The 20,000-nt window shown below is 60.9% G+C and overlaps 2 non-coding genes across 2 annotated transcripts; both read left to right on the forward strand.

Moving 5' to 3' along the window:
* Nucleotides 1–11,803: 11,803 nt before the first annotated feature.
* On the forward strand, nucleotides 11,804–11,922 carry LOC131869083 (5S ribosomal RNA). The gene has a single exon (XR_009367478.1). It is a non-coding gene; the product is annotated as a 5S ribosomal RNA (ribosomal RNA).
* Nucleotides 11,923–17,837: 5,915 nt separating this feature from the next.
* Nucleotides 17,838–17,956, forward strand: LOC131869084 (5S ribosomal RNA). The gene has a single exon (XR_009367479.1). It is a non-coding gene; the product is annotated as a 5S ribosomal RNA (ribosomal RNA).
* Nucleotides 17,957–20,000: the final 2,044 nt, after the last annotated feature.

The following is a 20,000-nucleotide window of genomic DNA, read 5'->3' on the forward strand; positions in this document are numbered from 1 at the left end:
CGGCAGAGGAGGTTACCAGCCGAAGGATGCAGTAGCAATAACAGGTATAGTTCCGCGGCGGCCGAGAAGACTCACCGCATAGGAATCGGGATGCGAGGCGAGGGATGCGGCGGGAAGGCCCCGACGGCTAAACGGAAGAGGCTGCAGGGCCGCCTCGGAATGGTCCAAGCATCGGACGCGATTGGGACGACTACCAGTGCCAACCCCTTATCCCGCGATGCGTCCGATACACAGATAGTTCCAAGGCGGCCGAGGAGCCTCACCGCATATCAATCGGGGTGCGAGGCGAGGGATGGGGCGGGAAGGCCCCAACGGCTAGACGGAAGAGGCTTCAGGGCCACCTCGGAATGCTCCAAGCATCGGACGCGCTTGGGGCGACTACCAGTGCCAACCCCTTATCCCGCGATGCGTCCGATACACAGATGGTTCCAAGGCGGCCGAGGAGCCTCACCGCATAGCAATCGGGGGTGCGAGGCGAGGGATGGGGCGGGAAGGCCCCAACGGCTAGACGGAAGAGGCTTCAGGGCCGCCTCGGAATGGTCCAAGCATCGGACGCGCTTGGGGCGACTACCAGTGACAACCCCTCATCCCGCGATGCGTCCGATACGAAGATGGTTCCAAGGCGGCCGAGGAGCCTCACCGCATAGCAATCGGGGTGCGAGGTGGGGGATGCGGCGAGATGGCCCCAACGGCTAGACGGAAGAGGCCACAGGGCCGCGTCGGAATAGTCCAAGCATCGGACGCGCTTGGGGCGACTACCAGTGACAACCCCTTATCCCGCGATGCGTCCGATACGAAGATAGTTCCAAGGCGGCCGAGGAGCCTCACCGCATAGCAATCCGGGTGCGAGGTGGGGGATGCGGCGAGATGGCCCCAACGGCTAGACGGAAGAGGCTGCAGGGCCGCCTCGGAATAGTCCAAGCATCGGACGCGCTTGGGGCGACTACCAGTGACAACCCCTTATCCCGCGATGCTTCCGATACGAAGACAGTTCCAAGGCGGCCGAGGAGCCTCACCGCATAGCAATGGGGGTGCGAGGTGAGGGATGCGGCGAGATGGCCCCAACGGCTAGACGGAAGAGGCCACAGGGCCGCCTCGGAATAGTCCAAGCATCGGACGCGCTTGGGGCGACTACCAGTGACAACCCCTTATCCCGCGATGCATCCGATACGAAGATAGTTCCCAGGCGGCCGAGGAGCCTCACCGCATAGCAATCGGGGTGCGAGGCGAGGGATGCGGCGAGATGGCCCCAAAGGGTAGACGGAAGAGGCTGCGGGGCCGCCTCGGAATAGTCCAAGCATCGAACGCGCTTGGGGCGACTACCACTGCCAACCCCTTATCCCGCGATGCGTCCGATACACAGATAGTTCCGAGGCGGCCGAGGAGCTGGGGGATGCGGCGAGATGGCCCCAACGGCTAGACGGAAGAGGCTGCAGGGCCGCCTCGGAATAGTCCAAGCATCGGACGCGCTTGGGGCGACTACCAGTGACAACCCCTTATCCCGCGATGCGTCCGATACACAGATAGTTCCGAGGCGGCCAAGGAGCCTCACCGCATAGCAATCGTGGTGCGAGGTGGGGGATGCAGCGAGATGGCCCCAACGGCTAGACGGAAGAGGCTGCAGGGCCGCCTCGGAATGGTCCAAGCATCGGACGCGCTTGGGGCGACTACCACTGCCAACCCCTTATCCCGCGATGCGTCCGATACACAGATAGTTCCAAGGCGGCCGAGGAGCCTCACCGAATAGCAATCGGGGTGCGAGGCGAGGGATGCGGCGAGAAAGCCCCAACGGCTAGAGGGAAGAGGCTTCAGGTCCGCCTCGGAATGGTCCAAGCATCGGACGCGCTTGCGGCGACTACCAGTGACAACCCCTTATCCCGCGACGCGTCCGATACACAGATAGTTCCAAGGCGGCCGAGGAGCCTCACCGCATAGCAATCGGGGTGCGAGGCGAGGGATGCGGCGAGAAGGACCCAACGGCTAGACGGAAGAGGCTTCAGGGCCGCCTCAGAATGGTCCAAGCATCGGACGCGCTTGGGGCGACTACCAGTGACAACCCCTTATCCCGCGACGCGTCCGATACACAGATAGTTCCAAGGCGGCCGAGGAGCCTCACCGCATAGCAATCGGGGTGCGAGGCGAGGGATGCGGCGAGAAGGACCCAACGGCTAGACGGAAGAGGCTTCAGGTCCGCCTCGGAATGGTCCAAGCATCGGACGCGCTTGGGGCGACTACCAGTGACAACCCCTTATCCCGCGACGCGTCCGATACACAGATAGTTCCAAGGCGGCCGAGGAGCCTCACCGCATAGCAATCGGGGTGCGAGGCGAGGGATGCGGCGAGAAGGACCCAACGGCTAGACGGAAGAGGCTTCAGGGCCGCCTCGGAATGGTCCAAGCATCAGACGCGCTTGGGGCGACTACCAGTGACAACCCCTTATCCCGCGATGCGTCCGATACACAGATAGTTCCAAGGCGGCCGAGGAGCCTCACCGCATAGCAATCGGGGTGCGAGGCGAGGGATGCGGCGAGAAGGACCCAACGGCTAGACGGAAGAGGCTTCAGGGCCGCCTCGGAATGGTCCAAGCATCGGACGCGCTTGGGGCGACTACCAGTGACAACCCCTTATCCCGCGACGCGTCCGATACACAGATAGTTCCAAGGCGGCCGAGGAGCCTCACCGCATAGCAATCGGGGTGCGAGGCGAGGGATGCGGCGAGAAGGACCCAACGGCTAGACGGAAGAGGCTTCAGGGCCGCCTCGGAATGGTCCAAGCATCGGACGCGCTTGGGGCGACTACCAGTGACAACCCCTTATCCCGCGACGCGTCCGATACACAGATAGTTCCAAGGCGGCCGAGGAGCCTCACCGCATAGCAATCGGGGTGCGAGGCGAGGGATGCGGCGAGAAGGACCCAACGGCTAGACGGAAGAGGCTTCAGGTCCGCCTCGGAATGGTCCAAGCATCGGACGCGCTTGGGGCGACTACCAGTGACAACCCCTTATCCCGCGACGCGTCCGATACACAGATAGTTCCAAGGCGGCCGAGGAGCCTCACCGCATAGCAATCGGGGTGCGAGGCGAGGGATGCGGCGAGAAGGACCCAACGGCTAGACGGAAGAGGCTTCAGGGCCGCCTCGGAATGGTCCAAGCATCGGACGCGCTTGGGGCGACTACCAGTGACAACCCCTTATCCCGCGACGCGTCCGATACACAGATAGTTCCAAGGCGGCCGAGGAGCCTCACCGCATAGCAATCGGGGTGCGAGGCGAGGGATGCGGCGAGAAGGACCCAACGGCTAGACGGAAGAGGCTTCAGGGCCGCCTCGGAATGGTCCAAGCATCGGACGCGCTTGGGGCGACTACCAGTGACAACCCCTTATCCCGCGATGCGTCCGATACACAGATAGTTCCAAGGCGGCCGAGGAGCCTCACCGCATAGCAATCGGGGTGCGAGGCGAGGGATGCGGCGAGAAGGACCCAACGGCTAGACGGAAGAGGCTTCAGGGCCGCCTCGGAATGGTCCAAGCATCGGACGCGCTTGGGGCGACTACCAGTGACAACCCCTTATCCCGCGACGCGTCCGATACACAGATAGTTCCAAGGCGGCCGAGGAGCCTCACCGCATAGCAATCGGGGTGCGAGGCGAGGGATGCGGCGAGAAGGACCCAACGGCTAGACGGAAGAGGCTTCAGGGCCGCCTCGGAATGGTCCAAGCATCGGACGCGCTTGGGGCGACTACCAGTGACAACCCCTTATCCCGCGACGCGTCCGATACACAGATAGTTCCAAGGCGGCCGAGGAGCCTCACCGCATAGCAATCGGGGTGCGAGGCGAGGGATGCGGCGAGAAGGACCCAACGGCTAGACGGAAGAGGCTTCAGGGCCGCCTGGGAATGGTCCATGCATCGCACGCGCTTGGGGCGACTACCAGTGACAACCCCTTATCCCGCGACGCGTCCGATACACAGATAGTTCCAAGGCGGCCGAGGAGCCTCACCGCATAGCAATCGGGGTGCGAGGCGAGGGATGCGGCGAGAAGGACCCAACGGCTAGACGGAAGAGGCTTCAGGGCCGCCTCGGAATGGTCCAAGCATCGGACGCGCTTGGGGCGACTACCAGTGACAACCCCTTATCCCGCGACGCGTCCGATACACAGATAGTTCCAAGGCGGCCGAGGAGCCTCACCGCATAGCAATCGGGGTGCGAGTCGAGGGATGCGGCGAGAAGGACCCAACGGCTAGACGGAAGAGGCTTCAGGGCCGCCTCGGAATGGTCCAAGCATCGGACGCGCTTGGGGCGACTACCAGTGACAACCCCTTATCCCGCGATGCGTCTGATACACAGATAGTTCCAAGGCGGCCGAGGAGCCTCACCGCATAGCAATCGGGGTGCGAGGCAAGGGATGCGGCGAGAAGGACCCAACGGCTAGACGGAAGAGGCTTCAGGGCCGCCTCGGAATGGTCCAAGCATCGGACGCGCTTGGGGCGACTACCGTTGCCAACCCCTTATCCCGCGATGCGTCTGATACACAGATAGTTCCGAGGCGGCCGAGGAGCCTCACCGCATAGCAATCGGGTTGCGAGGCAGATTATTGGGAAGGGAACCCCCTGGGATGCGGCTCAAGCAGTGCCCAAAGGGACTGGAATGCGGAATCACATCGAGAGACCCAAATGCTATACGAGGGCTCAAATCGAATTATCGATTTGGCCACGACATGGACGCATCGGAACGACTACCTTTGCCGAACCACTCGCAATTGCATCCATACCGAAACCAATAGACATTTCCGTTAGAGCCCTCGCATAGCATTCGGGAATCTCGCATGCCCCTCTAAATCGACCAATGCTGGCGCTCAACGAAAATCCGAGCGCTACCACCGTTCGAGCGCCAGCATTGGTCGAGTTAGAGGGGCACGGGGGAGAATGCTCCAGTCAACACCTCCCCTATATAAGTTATTTGTCCGATTCTCGCACAACCGTAGTCTGCCTCGTCGAATCAAACAACGGTCCCAGATTCCGACTTCCGTTCCGTAGAGACCCAAAAGCTAGATGGAGGCTCGCAAGAAAGAGAGTCGGCGCATAGCAATCGGGTTTCTCGAACGTTTAGGGACCGAGCTCACTTGCGGATAGGGCAAAATCCGCCAAGCAACCCAAAAGCTAGACGGGGGCTCGAATCGAATCGCCTAGGCGGCCACAACAACGACGTGTTGGATCGACTACCAGTGCCAAACCATTCAGCAAGACTAGTCTGTGTCGAGGCCGGATAGAGATTCTCAGAGAGCGCCCGTATAGCATTTAGGAGACCTGCCGCGTCCCTCACACTCGACAAATGGTGGTGCACGTTTATAAATTCGAGCGATCCCAACCCTTTCAAGCACCAACATCGGTCGAGATAGAGGGGCACGGAGGGGGCTGCGTGAGACAACACAGTCCCCTATATAAGTTATTTGTCCGATTCTCACACATCCGAAGAATGGTCATCAAATCGGACAACAGCCCAAACTTCCGACTTCCGTCCCAGAAAGCCCAAGAGCTATCTAAAACGTTCATGGCCGGAACTCGATCGCGGCTATACCAGTCCGCCAAGCAACCCAAAAGCTAGACTGGAGCTCTAGTCGAATCACCTCTGTGGCCATTGCAAGGACGTGTTGGAGCGACTACCATTGCCGAACCATTCCGCAGGTCGAGTCCATACCAAGGCCGCATAGAGATTCACGATGAGCTCCTGCATAGCAATCAGGAGACTTGCCGTGTCCATCACAATCGATAAATCCTGGTGCAAGATTTTTGCATCCGAGCGCTCCAACCAGTCGAGCACCAGCATCAATCGACATAAACGGGCACGGGGGGAGGATGCTCGAGAACACTACCTCCCCTATATAAGTTATTTGTCCGATTCTCAAGCAGCCGAAGTCTGGTCATCGAATCGGGTCAAAGACCACAACTTCCGACTTTACCCACAATGCAAGTCATCGAATCGAACATCGGCCCCCGAGTCGGACTCCATGCGTATGTCAGGTCATCGGACCCAAATTCCGCCTTCCTGCGCATGGCGGGCCATCAATATCAACTCGGTCATCGGACCCAAACTCCGCCTTTCTGCGCATGGCACGCCTTCAAATCGGTCATCGGACCCAAATTCCGCCTTCCTGTGCATGGCGGGCCATCAACATCAACTCGGTCATCGGACCCAAATTCCGCCTTTCTGCGCATGGCACGCCATCAACTCGGTCATCGGACCCAAATTCCGCCTTCCTGCGCATGGCAGGTCATCGGACACAAATTCAGACCTCGCCAATATGCCTACGTATCGAATCGGTCATCGGACCCAACTTCCGACTTCATCCATACTGTAGGGTCTTTGAGGTTGGCGCGGTGCGCTCAACCCGGGGAGTCGACCCATCGAAGCATACACCTCCCCTATATAAGCTATTTGTCCGATTCCCACACCTGTGTAGTTTGCACCTCTGACCAGGACATCGACCCCAACTTCCGAACTCGACTGCAACGACGGCACCAGCGCCTTGGTGCGCACCTTGCGACGCACAGTCCCAACATTCGCCTTCCTGCACATGGCAGGTCATCGGACCCAAATTCCGACCTCGCGAGTATGCCTACATATCGAATCGGTCATCGGACACAACTTCCGACTTCATCCATACCGTAGGGTCTTTGAGGTTGGCGCGGTGCGCTCAACCCGGGGAGTCGACCCAACGAAGCATACACCTCCCCTATATAAGCTATTTGTCCGATTCCCACACCTGTGTAGTTTGCACCTCCGATCAGGACATCGACCCCAACTTCCGAACTCGCCTGCAACGACCGAACCAGCGCCTTGGTGCGCACCTTGCAACGCACAGTGCCAACATTCGCCTTCCTGCACATGGCAGGTCATCGGACCCAAATTCCGACCTCGCGAGTATGCCTACATATCGAATCGGTCATCGGACCCAACTTCCGACTTCATCCATACCGTAGGGTCTTTGAGGTTGGCGCGGTGCGCTCAACCCGGGGAGTCGACCCAACGAAGCATACACCTCCCCTATATAAGCTATTTGTCCGATTCCCACACCTGTGTAGCTTGCACCTCCGATCAGGACATCGACCCCAACTTCCGAACTCGACTAAAAAGACCGCACCAGCACCTTGGTGTGCACCTTGCAACGCACAGTGCCAACATTCGCCTTCCTGCACATGGCAGGTCATCGGACCCAAATTCCGACCTCATGAGCATACCTACTAATCGAATCGGTCATCGGACCCAACTTCCGACTTCATCCATACCGTAGGGTCTTTGAGGTTGGCGCGGTGCGCTCAACCTGGGGAGTCGACCCATCGAAGCATACACCTCCCCTATATAAGCTATTTGTCCGATTCCGACACCTGTGTAGTTTGCACCTCCGCTCAGGACATCGACCCCAACTTCCGAACTCGCCTGCAACGACCGAACCAGCGCCTTGGTGCGCACCAAAAGTGCGCACTTTTGGAGGGCACTTTTGTGCGCTCCAAAGGTGCGCACTTTTGGAGGGCACTTTTGTGCGCTCCAAAGGTGCGCACTTTTGGAGGGCACTTTTTGGAGGGCACTTTTGTGCGCTCCAAAGGTGCGCACTTTTGGAGGGCACTTTTTGGAGGGCACTTTTCTGCGCTCCAAAGGTGCGCACTTTTGGAGGGCACTTTTTGGAGGGCACTTTTCTGCGCTCCAAAGGTGCGCACTTTTGGAGGGCACTTTTTGGAGGGCACTTTTCTGCGCTCCAAAGGTGCGCACTTTTGGAGGGCACTTTTTGGAGGGCACTTTTCTGCGCTCCAAAGGTGCGCACTTTTGGAGGGCACTTTTGTGCACTCCAAAGGTGCACACTTTTGGAGGGCACTTTTTGGAGGGCACTTTTCTGCACTCCAAAGGTGCGCACTTTTGGAGGGCACTTTTTGGAGGGCACTTTTGTGCGCTCCAAAGGTGCGCACTTTTGGAGGGCACTTTTTGGAGGGCACTTTTGTGCGCTCCAAAGGTGCGCACTTTTGGAGGGCACTTTTGTGCACTCCAAAGGTGCGCACTTTTGGAGGGCACTTTTCCTGCGCTCCAAAGGTGCACACCTAGGTGAGCACCTTCGACCACACCTTGTAGCACACCAAACTCTGACTTTCGACTTCATCCGCAATGCAGGGTCTTTGAGGTTGGCGCAATGCGCACAACCAGGGGAGTCGACCCATCAAACCCAACACCTCCCCTATATAAGCTATTTGTCTGATTCTCATACATGCGTAGCCTGCAGGAGCAATTAGGACATCGACCCCAACTTTCGGCTTCTAAACGAAAACAAGGTCTTTGAGGTTGGTGTAATGCGAACAACTAGGGGAGTCAACCCATCAAACCCAACACCTCCCCTATATAAGCTATTTGTCTGATTCTCATACATGTGTAGTCTACAGGAGCAATTAGGACATCGACCCCAACTTTTGACTTCTTAACGAAAACAAGGTCTTTGAGGTTGACGTAATGTGCACAACCAGGGGAGTCGACCCATCAAACCCAACACCTCCCCTATATAAGCTATTTGTCCGATTCTCATACATGTGTAGCCTACAGGAGCCATTAGGACATTGACCCCAACTTTTGACTTCTTAACGAAAACAAGGTCTTTGAGGTTGGCGTAATGCGCACAACCAAGGGAGTTGACCCATCAAACCCAACACCTCCCCTATATAAGCTATTTGTCTGATTCTCATACATGTGTAGCCTGCAACAACGATTAGGACATCCACCCCAACTTCTGAATTCGTCTGCGTTGACCGCACCAAAGGTGCACGCCTTGGTGCTCACCAAAATCCGACTTCCGACTTCTTCTGCTATGCGGGGTCTTTGAGGTTGGCGCAGTGCGCACAACCAGGGGAGTCAACCCACCGAATGCAACACCTCCCCTATATAAGCTATTTGTCTGATTCTCATACATGCGTAGACTGCAGCAATGATTAGGACATCCACCCCAACTTTTGACTTCTTAAACAAGACAGGGTCTTTGAAGTTGGTGCAGTGCACACAACCAGGGGAGTCGACCCATCAAACGCAACACCTCCCCTATATAAAGCTATTTGTCCGATTCTCATACGTGTAGTCTGCAGCAGCGATTAGGACATCGACCCCAACTTCCGAATTCGTTTGCATTGACCGCACCAAAGGTGCACGCCTTGGTGTGCACCTTGGAGTGCACTTTGGTGCTCACCTCGGTGCACACTTTGGTGTGCACCTCGGTGTGCACCAAAGGTGCGCACCTTGGAGCGCACCAAAGGTGTACACTTTGGAGCGCACCACATAGGGTCTTTGAGAGGTTGGCGCAGTGCGCACACCAAGGTGGGTGTTGAGGTGCGTGCCGAGGTGGGTGGGTGCTAGGGTGCGCTCCATGGTGGGTGCCAGGGTGGGTGCGTGCTAGGGTGGATTCCAAAGAGGGTCATAGGGTGGGTGCCAAGGTGGGTTGGTGATATAGTGGGTTCAAAGGTGGGTACTAGGGTGGGTTCCAAGGTGGGTCACAAGTTGGGTGCCAGGATGCGTGGGTGTTAGGTTGGGTGCCAAGGTGGGCTCCTGCGTGGGTGGGTGCTAGGGTGGGTTTCAAGGTGGACGCGAGGGCGGGTGCCAAGGTGGGTAACAAGTTGGGTGTTAGGATGGGTGAGTGCTAGAGTGGGTGCCAAGGTGGGTGGGTGCTAAGGTGGATGCCAAGGTGGTTCACAGGGTGGGTGGGTTCTAGGGTGAGTTCCAAGGTGGGTCACAGGTTTAGTGCTAGGGTGCGTGTCAAGGCGGGTGTCGAGGTGCCTGGGTGCTAGGGTGTGGATGCCAATGTGGGTCATAGGGTGGGTACTAGGGTGGGCTGCAATGTGGGTGCCAAGGTGGGTAACATGCTCGGTTGGTTCTAAATTGGGTGTCAGGGTGGGTGTGCACCCACCTTGCCCGAGGTGGGTGCCAAGGTGCCAGTGTGGGTGGGTGCTAAGGTGGATGCCAAGGTGGGTGAGAAGGTGGGTGATAGGTTGAGTGGTAGGATGGGTGGGTGCCAAGATGGGTCACAGGGTGGGTGCAAGGGTGGGTAGGTGCTAGGGTTGGTGTCAGGGTGGGTGGGTGCTAGGTTGGGTTCCAAGGTGGGTGCGAGGGTGAGTGTCAAGGTGGGTCACAGGTTAGGTGCTAGGATGGGTGAGTGCTAGGGTGCAAAGGTGCCAGGGTGGGTGCTAGGATGGGTCGATGCTAGGGTGAGTGGCAAGGTGGGTCCACAAGTGTCAAGGTGGGTGCCGAGGTGGGTGCCAACTTGGGTTCCAAGGTGGGTGCCAAGTGGGCGACTGCTATGGTGGATGCCAAGGTGGGTCACGGGGTGGGTGCCAAGTTGCTAGGTTGTGTTCCAAGGTGGGTGCCAACGTGGCTGCTAGGGTGCGTGGGTTAAAGGGTGTGTCACAACGTGGGTGCCAGGATGGGTGCGCACCCACACTGGCCAAGACGGGTGCAAGGTTGGGTTCCAAGCCCGGTCACAGGCTGGGTGCTAGGATGGGTGGGTGCCAAGGTGGGCACCAGGGTGGGTGCACCCACCCTGGCCAAGGTGGGTCACGGGGTGGGTCCTAGGGTGGGTAACAGGGTGGGTACTAAGGTGCGTGCCAAGGTGGGTCATGGGGTGGGTGCCAAGGTGGGCACCAGGGTGGGTGTGCACCAACCCTAGCCAGGGTAGGTCACGGGGTGGTTGTCGGGGTGGGCGTCAAGGAGCCAAGGTGGGTGGCAAGTAGCCAAGTTGCGTGCCAAGGTGGGTGTCGGGGTGGGTGCCAAGGATCCAAGGTGGGTGCCAAGGAACCAAGGTGGGTGTCTGGGTGGGTGCCGAGGTGGGAGCCAGGGTGGGTCCCAAGGTGAGTGCAAAGGTGGGTGCCAGGGTCAAGGTGAGTGCCAATGTGGGTTCCAAGGTGCCAGGGTCAGGGTGAGTGCCAATGTGGGTTCAAAGGTGCTAAGTTGGGTGCGAGGTTGGGTGCGAGGGTGGGTGGGTGCCAAGGTGTGCTAGGTGGAAGCCCGGGTGGGTCGGCATCCCATGGGTGTCGAGTTGGGTGCCTGATGGGTGCTTCTTGTCAAGTTTTAGTCGTCGGGACTCATTTCGAGCCTTAGAGGTCGTTTCTTGTCCGGTTGCCCTGTCTTCGACCTGGGAACCCAATTTTGGTCCTCGGGTCCCATTTTTTTTTGTCTCGCATCCCACTTTTGGCCTGTGGCCTTTTCGGGGTCGATTCTCGTTTTGGGCATCAGAGCATGTTTCTTCTCCTAAAACCCAATATTTGTTTATTAAGTCTCGGAACACATTTTTGTTCTCGTGGACCCATCATGGGTCTTGGAACGCATTTGTGGTCCTTGGGTCCCATTTTGCATCCCGAAACTTGTGTTTTGGTGCTTGATCCCTATTTTGGGTGCCCACCTTGCACCAAGTGCGCACCCGGGGCAAACCGAGCGCCTTGGTGCACCGGGGCAAGATCGAGCGTGCACCCGAGGCGCCCCGAACATGCACCAAGGTGCACTCGGCCCACATGTGAGCGCAGGTCGTTGCGCCCGAGGTGGTGTGTGGGCACCGCGTTGCAGACGGGACACTGCACGCACACGACGCCCCGTCCAGGTGCACGCACGTAGGCCGGGCCGGGTGCACACCCGACGCCCTAGCAAGGTGCGCGCACCCGGGCAGGGCTCACACTTGGCGAACGGGGCGCACTTCGCGAGGGAGGGTGTGCACCTCGACGGGGGTGGGTGGCCGGGGTGGATTCGCACGTGGGTCGCGGTTTGCTAAGTACACACTGCGACAAGCTCATAACGGGTGCGATCATACCAGCGTTAGTGCACCGGATCCCATCAGAACTCCGCAGTTAAGCGCGCTTGGGCCGGAGTAGTACTGGGATGGGTGACCTCCCGGGAAGTCCCGGTGTTGCACCCTTTCTTAGTTTTTCGCCGGGCGTCGCAATGCTATTTGAATAAACCTTTTGCCCGTTTGCGTTCTCGTCGGGGCCGGGCCGGGCCGGGGTGCGCTGCCCGCACTACCGCGCGCGCGGGGGCGACACCGAGCGCGCACCCGAGGCGCCCCGAGCACACAGGCCACGGTGCAACCCGGGCGTTGTGCGCGCACCCCGGTGCGCCCGAGGTGCTGCGCGCGCACCCAGGTGAAATCGGTGTGCACCTCGGCCAGTGCGCGCTCGGTCGAGTCGCGCACGTTGGCCAAGGTGCACGGTGATGTTTCTTACTCTAAGGTTCCGCACCAGACGCCCGGGACAGGTGAGCGAAGCTGGGCGGGGCCGGGTGCGCGGCCGGGGCAGGTGCACGCAGCTGGAGAGAGCTTTGGAGCACACCAGAGGTGCGCACCTTGGAGCACACTTCGGAGCGCACCAATGATGCGCTCCATTCAAAAGTTTCCTGAAAAGGCAAAAAAAGTTGAGATTATAGAATTTCCCACTTGAGAGATTGTAAAAAAAAAAAATTTAAAATGAAGGAAACGCGGGTGCCAAGGTGTGCGCGCCCGGGTGCGCAGCCCAGCCAAGGTGTGCGCACCAAGGCGCCCACCCTGGCGAAGGTGCACGCAAGGTGCGCACCCGAGGCAAACCGGACAATTAACCCAACTTTCGACTTCGCGCGCACCTGCGCACCTTGGAGCGCACTTCGGAGCGCTCCTTGTTGCGCACCAATCTTGGGCACCTCGGAGTGCACCATGGCGCCCACCAAGGTGCGCACCCGGGGCAAACCGAGCTCCGACTTCGTGCGCACCTTGGAGCGCACGAAAGGTGCGCACCATGGCGCCCACCAAGGTGCGCAGCCCAGCCAAGGCGTGCGCATCAAGGTGCGCACCCTGGCGAAGGTGCGCACCCGGGGCAAACCGAGCTCCGACTTCGTGCGCACCTTGGAGCGCACAAAGGGTGCGCAACCCAGCCAAGGTGTGCGCACCCCGGGCAAACCGAGCTCCGAATCGTGCGCACCTTGGAGCACACTTCGGAGCCCTCCTTGGTGCGCACCGATGTTGCGCACCTCGGAGCGCACCCGGGGAAAACAATGCAATTAACCCGACTTTCGACTTCGTGGGCACCTCGGAGCGCTCTCGGGTTCGCACCTCGGAGCACACCGAGGTGCGCACCTTTGATGCGCTGCCTTCACCAATTTCCAGAAAAGGCAAGAAAACATTGAGAAGGTGTGCGCACCGAGGTGCCCACCCTGGCGAAGGTGCACGCGAGGTGCGCACCCGGGGCAAACCGGGCTCCGACTTCGTGCACGCCATGCTGCGCACCTTGGAGGGCCATGGTGCGCACCTTGGAGCACACTTCGGAGCGCTCAATGGTGCCCAACCCAGCCAAGGTGCCCACCGCGGCGAAGGTGCACGCGAGGTGCGCACCCGGGGCAAACCGGGCTCCGACTTCGTGCACGCCGCACCTTGGAGCACACTTCGGAGCGCTCCTTGGTGCGCACCAGGGCGCGCAACCCAGCCGAGGTGCCCACCCCGGCGAAGGTGCACGCGGGGTGCGCACCCGAGGCAAACCGGGCTCCGACTTCGTGCACGCCATGGTGCCCACCGCGGCGAAGGTGCACGCGAGGTGCGCACCCGGGGCAAACCGGGCTCCGACTTCGTGCACGCCGCACCTTGGAGCACACTTCGGAGCGCTCCTTGGTGCGCACCAGGGCGCGCAACCCAGCCGAGGTGCCCACCCCGGCGAAGGTGCACGCGAGGTGCGCACCCGGGGCAAACCGGGCTCCGACTTCGTGCACGCCATGGTGCCCACCGCGGCGAAGGTGCACGCGAGGTGCGCACCCGGGGCAAACCGGGCTCCGACTTCGTGCACGCCGCACCTTGGAGCACACTTCGGAGCGCTCCTTGGTGCGCACCATGGTGCCCACCAGGGCGCGCAACCCCGCCGAAGGTGCACGCGAGGTGCGCACCCGGGGCAAACCGGGCTCCGACTTCGTGCACGCCGCACCTTGGAGCACACTTCGGAGCGCTCCTTGGTGCGCACCAGGGCGCGCAACCCCGCCGAAGGTGCACGCGAGGTGCGCACCCGGGGCAAACCGGGCTCCGACTTCGTGCACGCCATGGTGCGCACCAGGGTGCCCACCGCGGCGAAGGTGCGCACCCGGGGCAAACCGGGCTCCGACTTCGTGCACGCCGCACCTTGGAGCACACTTCGGAGCGCTCCTTGGTGCGCACCAGGGCGCGCAACCCAGCCGAGGTGCCCACCCCGGCGAAGGTGCACGCGAGGTGCGCACCCGGGGCAAACCGGGCTCCGACTTCGTGCACGCCATGGTGCCCACCGCGGCGAAGGTGCGCACCCGGGGCAAACCGGGCTAGGACTTCGTGCACGCCGCACCTTGGAGCACACTTCGGAGCGCTCCTTGGTGCGCACCATGGTGCCCACCAGGCCGCGCAACCCAGCCAAGGTGTGCGCACCAAGGTGCACGCGAGGTGCGCACCCGGGGCAAACCGGGGTCCGGCTTCGTGCACGCCGCACCTTGGAGCACACATCGGGGCGCTCCCGGGTTCGCACCGGCGTTGCGCACCGTGGTGGGCACCTCGGAGCGCACCGTGGTGGGCACCTCGGAGCACACCAAGGTGGGCAGCGAGGTGCGCACCTTTGATGCGATGCCTTCACTAATTTCCATAAAAGGCAAAAGAAAACGAGATTTTAAAATTTCCGTTTTGAAAGATAGTGAGAAAAAGGGAATGCTGGTGCCATCTTGAGCCCGCCCTGGTGCGCAGCCCAGCCAAGGTGTGCGCACCAAGGTGCCCACCCTGGCGAAGGTGCGCGCCCGGGCAATTAACCCAACTTCCAACTTCGCGCGCGCCAGGGTGGGAGCGCACCCAACAACCGGGCCTGGGAAGAGCCAATGCGAGAAACCCCACCAAACGCTCTGACAAAAAAAGAGGGGGCGCTCCAGTAACCCCGCTTCGGAGCGCACCCTGGGCAAACCCAGCCAGGGTGCCCACCCCGGCCAAGGTGCAGGCGAGGTGCGCACCCGGGGCAAACCGGGCTCCGACAACGTGCACGCCGCACCTTGGAGCACACTTCGTAGCGCTCCCGGGTGCGCACCTCAGAGCACACCAAGGTGGGCAGCGAGGTGCGCACCTTTGATGCGCTGCCTTCACTAATTTCCAGAAAAGGCAAAAAAAAGAGGAGATTTTAAAATTTCCGTTTTGAAAGATAGTGAAAAAAACGGAACGCGGGTGCCATCTTGAGCCCGCCCGGGTGCACAGCCCAGGTAAGGTGCCCACCCTGGCAAAGGTGCGCACCCGGGCAATTAACCCTACTTCCGACTTCGTGCGCGCCAGGGTGGCAACCGGGCCTGGGAAGAGCCAATGCGAGAAACCCCACCAAACGCTCCGACAAAAAAAGAGGCGGCGCTCCAATAACCCCGCTTCGGAGCGCAGCCGGGGCAAACCCAGCCAAGGTGCCCACCCCGACGAAGGTGCACGCGAGGTGCGCACCCGGGGCAAACCGGGCTCCGACAACGTGCACGCAGCACCTTGGAGCACACTTCGAAGCACTCCCGGGTGCCCACCGGCGTTGCGCACCGTGGTGGGCAGCGAGGTGCGCACCTTTGATGCGCTGCCTTCACTAATTTCCAGAAAAGGCAAAAAAAAATGAGATTTTAAAATTTCCGTTTTGAAAGATAGTGAAAAAAACGGAACGCGGGTGCCATCTTGAGCCCGCCCTGGTGCGCAGCCCAGGCAAGGCATGCGCACCAAGGTGCCCACCCGCGGTGCACGCCCGGGGCAAACCGGGCTCCGACTTCGTGCAGGCCGCACCTTGGAGCACACTTCGGAGCGCTCCTTGGTGCGCACCATGGTGCCCACCAGGGCGCACCCGGGGCAAACCGGGCTCCGACTTCGTGCACGCCGCACCTTGGAGCACACATCGGAGCGCTCCCAGGTTCGCACCAGCGTTGCGCACCTTTGATGCGCTGCCTTCACTAATTTCCAGAAAAGGCAAAAAAAAACGATATTTTAAAATTTCCGTTCTGAAAGATAGTGAAAAAAACGGAACGCGGGTGCCATCTTGAGCCCTTCCTGGTGCGCAGCCCAGGCAAGTTGTGCGCACCAAGGTGCCCACCCTGGCGGAGGTGCGCGCCCGGGGCAAACCGGGCTCCGACTTCGTGCACTGCATGGTGCCCACCAAGGCGCGCAACCCAGCCAAGGTGCCCACCGCAGCGAAGGTGCACGCGAGGTGCGCACCCGAGGTGCACACCCGGGGCAAACCGAGCTCCGACTTCGTGCACGCCGCACCTTGGAGCACACTTCAGAGCGCTCCTTGGTGCGCACCAGGGCGCGCAACCCAGCCAAGGTGCTCACCCCGGCGAAGGTGCACGCGAGGTGCGCACCCGGGGCAAGCCGGGCTCGGACTTCGTGCACGCCGCACCTTGGAGCACACATCGGAGCGCTCCCGGGTTCGCACCAGCATTGCGCACCTTTGATGCGCTGCCTTCACTAATTTCCAGAAAAGGCAAAAAAAAAAAAAAAACGAGATTTTAAAATTTCCGTTTTGAAAGATAGTGAAAAAAACGGAACGCGGGTGCCATCTTGAGCCCGCCCTGGTGTGCAGCCCAGGCAAGTTGTGCGCACCAAGGCACCCACCCTGGCCAAGGTGGGTCACGGGGTGGGTCCTAGGGTGGGTAACGGGGTGGGTACTAAGGTGCGTGCCAAGGTGGGTCATGGGGTGGGTGCCAAGGTGGGCACCAGGGTGGGTGTGCACCAACCCTAGCCAGGGTAGGTCACGGGGTGGTTGTCGGGGTGGGCGTCAAGGAGCCAAGGTGGGTGGCAAGTAGCCAAGTTGCGTGCCAAGGTGGGTGTCGGGGTGGGTGCCAAGGATCCAAGGTGGGTGCCAAGGAACCAAGGTGGGTGTCTGGGTGGGTGCCGAGGTGGGAGCCAGGGTGGGTCCCAAGGTGAGTGCAAAGGTGGGTGCCAGGGTCAAGGTGAGTGCCAATGTGGGTTCCAAGGTGCCAGGGTCAGGGTGAGTGCCAATGTGGGTTCAAAGGTGCTAAGTTGGGTGCGAGGTTGGGTGCGAGGGTGGGTGGGTGCCAAGGTGTGCTAGGTGGAAGCCCGGGTGGGTCGGCATCCCATGGGTGTCGAGTTGGGTGCCTGATGGGTGCTTCTTGTCAAGTTTTAGTCGTCGGGACTCATTTCGAGCCTTAGAGGTCGTTTCTTGTCCGGTTGCCCTGTCTTCGACCTGGGAACCCAATTTTGGTCCTCGGGTCCCATTTTTTTTTGTCTCGCATCCCACTTTTGGCCTGTGGCCTTTTCGGGGTCGATTCTCGTTTTGGGCATCAGAGCATGTTTCTTCTCCTAAAACCCAATATTTGTTTATTAAGTCTCGGAACACATTTTTGTTCTCGTGGACCCATCATGGGTCTTGGAACGCATTTGTGGTCCTTGGGTCCCATTTTGCATCCCGAAACTTGTGTTTTGGTGCTTGATCCCTATTTTGGGTGCCCACCTTGCACCAAGTGCGCACCCGGGGCAAACCGAGCGCCTTGGTGCACCGGGGCAAGATCGAGCGTGCACCCGAGGCGCCCCGAACATGCACCAAGGTGCACTCGGCCCACATGTGAGCGCAGGTCGTTGCGCCCGAGGTGGTGTGTGGGCACCGCGTTGCAGACGGGACACTGCACGCACACGACGCCCCGTCCAGGTGCACGCACGTAGGCCGGGCCGGGTGCACACCCGACGCCCTAGCAAGGTGCGCGCACCCGGGCAGGGCTCACACTTGGCGAACGGGGCGCACTTCGCGAGGGAGGGTGTGCACCTCGACGGGGGTGGGTGGCCGGGGTGGATTCGCACGTGGGTCGCGGTTTGCTAAGTACACACTGCGACAAGCTCATAACGGGTGCGATCATACCAGCGTTAGTGCACCGGATCCCATCAGAACTCCGCAGTTAAGCGCGCTTGGGCCGGAGTAGTACTGGGATGGGTGACCTCCCGGGAAGTCCCGGTGTTGCACCCTTTTTTAGTTTTTCGCCGGGCGTCGCAATGCTATTTGAATAAACCTTTTGCCCGTTTGCGTTCTCGTCGGGGCCGGGCCGGGCCGGGGTGCGCTGCCCGCACTACCGCGCGCGCGGGGGCGACACCGAGCGCGCACCCGAGGCGCCCCGAGCACACAGGCCACGGTGCAACCCGGGCGTTGTGCGCGCACCCCGGTGCGCCCGAGGTGCTGCGCGCGCACCCAGGTGAAATCGGTGTGCACCTCGGCCAGTGCGCGCTCGGTCGAGTCGCGCACGTTGGCCAAGGTGCACGGTGATGTTTCTTACTCTAAGGTTCCGCACCAGACGCCCGGGACAGGTGAGCGAAGCTGGGCGGGGCCGGGTGCGCGGCCGGGGCAGGTGCACGCAGCTAGAGAGAGCTTTGGAGCACACCAGAGGTGCGCACCTTGGAGCACACTTCGGAGCGCACCAATGATGCGCTCCATTCAAAAGTTTCCTGAAAAGGCAAAAAAAGTTGAGATTATAGAATTTCCCACTTGAGAGATTGTAAAAAAAAAAAATTTAAAATGAAGGAAACGCGGGTGCCAAGGTGTGCGCGCCCGGGTGCGCAGCCCAGCCAAGGTGTGCGCACCAAGGCGCCCACCCTGGCGAAGGTGCACGCAAGGTGCGCACCCGAGGCAAACCGGACAATTAACCCAACTTTCGACTTCGCGCGCACCTGCGCACCTTGGAGCGCACTTCGGAGCGCTCCTTGGTGCGCACCAATCTTGGGCACCTCGGAGTGCACCATGGCGCCCACCAAGGTGCGCACCCGGGGCAAACCGAGCTCCGACTTCGTGCGCACCTTGGAGCGCACGAAAGGTGCGCACCATGGCGCCCACCAAGGTGCGCAGCCCAGCCAAGGCGTGCGCATCAAGGTGCGCACCCTGGCGAAGGTGCGCACCCGGGGCAAACCGAGCTCCGACTTCGTGCGCACCTTGGAGCGCACAAAGGGTGCGCAACCCAGCCAAGGTGTGCGCACCCCGGGCAAACCGAGCTCCGAATCGTGCGCACCTTGGAGCACACTTCGGAGCCCTCCTTGGTGCGCACCGATGTTGCGCACCTCGGAGCGCACCCGGGGAAAACAATGCAATTAACCCGACTTTCGACTTCGTGGGCACCTCGGAGCGCTCTCGGGTTCGCACCTCGGAGCACACCGAGGTGCGCACCTTTGATGCGCTGCCTTCACCAATTTCCAGAAAAGGCAAGAAAACATTGAGAAGGTGTGCGCACCGAGGTGCCCACCCTGGCGAAGGTGCACGCGAGGTGCGCACCCGGGGCAAACCGGGCTCCGACTTCGTGCACGCCATGCTGCGCACCTTGGAGGGCCATGGTGCGCACCTTGGAGCACACGTCGGAGCGCTCAATGGTGCCCAACCCAGCCAAGGTGCCCACCGCGGCGAAGGTGCACGCGAGGTGCGCACCCGGGGCAAACCGGGCTCCGACTTCGTGCACGCCGCACCTTGGAGCACACTTCGGAGCGCTCCTTGGTGCGCACCAGGGCGCGCAACCCAGCCGAGGTGCCCACCCCGGCGAAGGTGCACGCGGGGTGCGCACCCGGGGCAAACCGGGCTCCGACTTCGTGCACGCCATGGTGCCCACCGCGCCAAGGTGCACGCGAGGTGCGCACCCGGGGCAAACCGGGCTCCGACTTCGTGCACGCCGCACCTTGGAGCACACTTCGGAGCGCTCCTTGGTGCGCACCAGGGCGCGCAACCCAGCCGAGGTGCCCACCCCGGCGAAGGTGCACGCGAGGTGCGCACCCGGGGCAAACCGGGCTCCGACTTCGTGCACGCCATGGTGCCCACCGCGGCGAAGGTGCACGCGAGGTGCGCACCCGGGGCAAACCGGGCTCCGACTTCGTGCACGCCGCACCTTGGAGCACACTTCGGAGCGCTCCTTGGTGCGCACCATGGTGCCCACCAGGGCGCGCAACCCCACCAAACGCTCGGACAAAAAAAGAGGGGCCGCTCCAATAACCCCACTTCGGAGCGCACCAGAAACCCCACTGGACGCTTGGGCAAAAAA

Source organism: Cryptomeria japonica, unplaced genomic scaffold, assembly GCF_030272615.1.
Source record: "Cryptomeria japonica unplaced genomic scaffold, Sugi_1.0 HiC_scaffold_234, whole genome shotgun sequence".
NCBI lineage: Eukaryota > Viridiplantae > Streptophyta > Pinopsida > Cupressales > Cupressaceae > Cryptomeria > Cryptomeria japonica.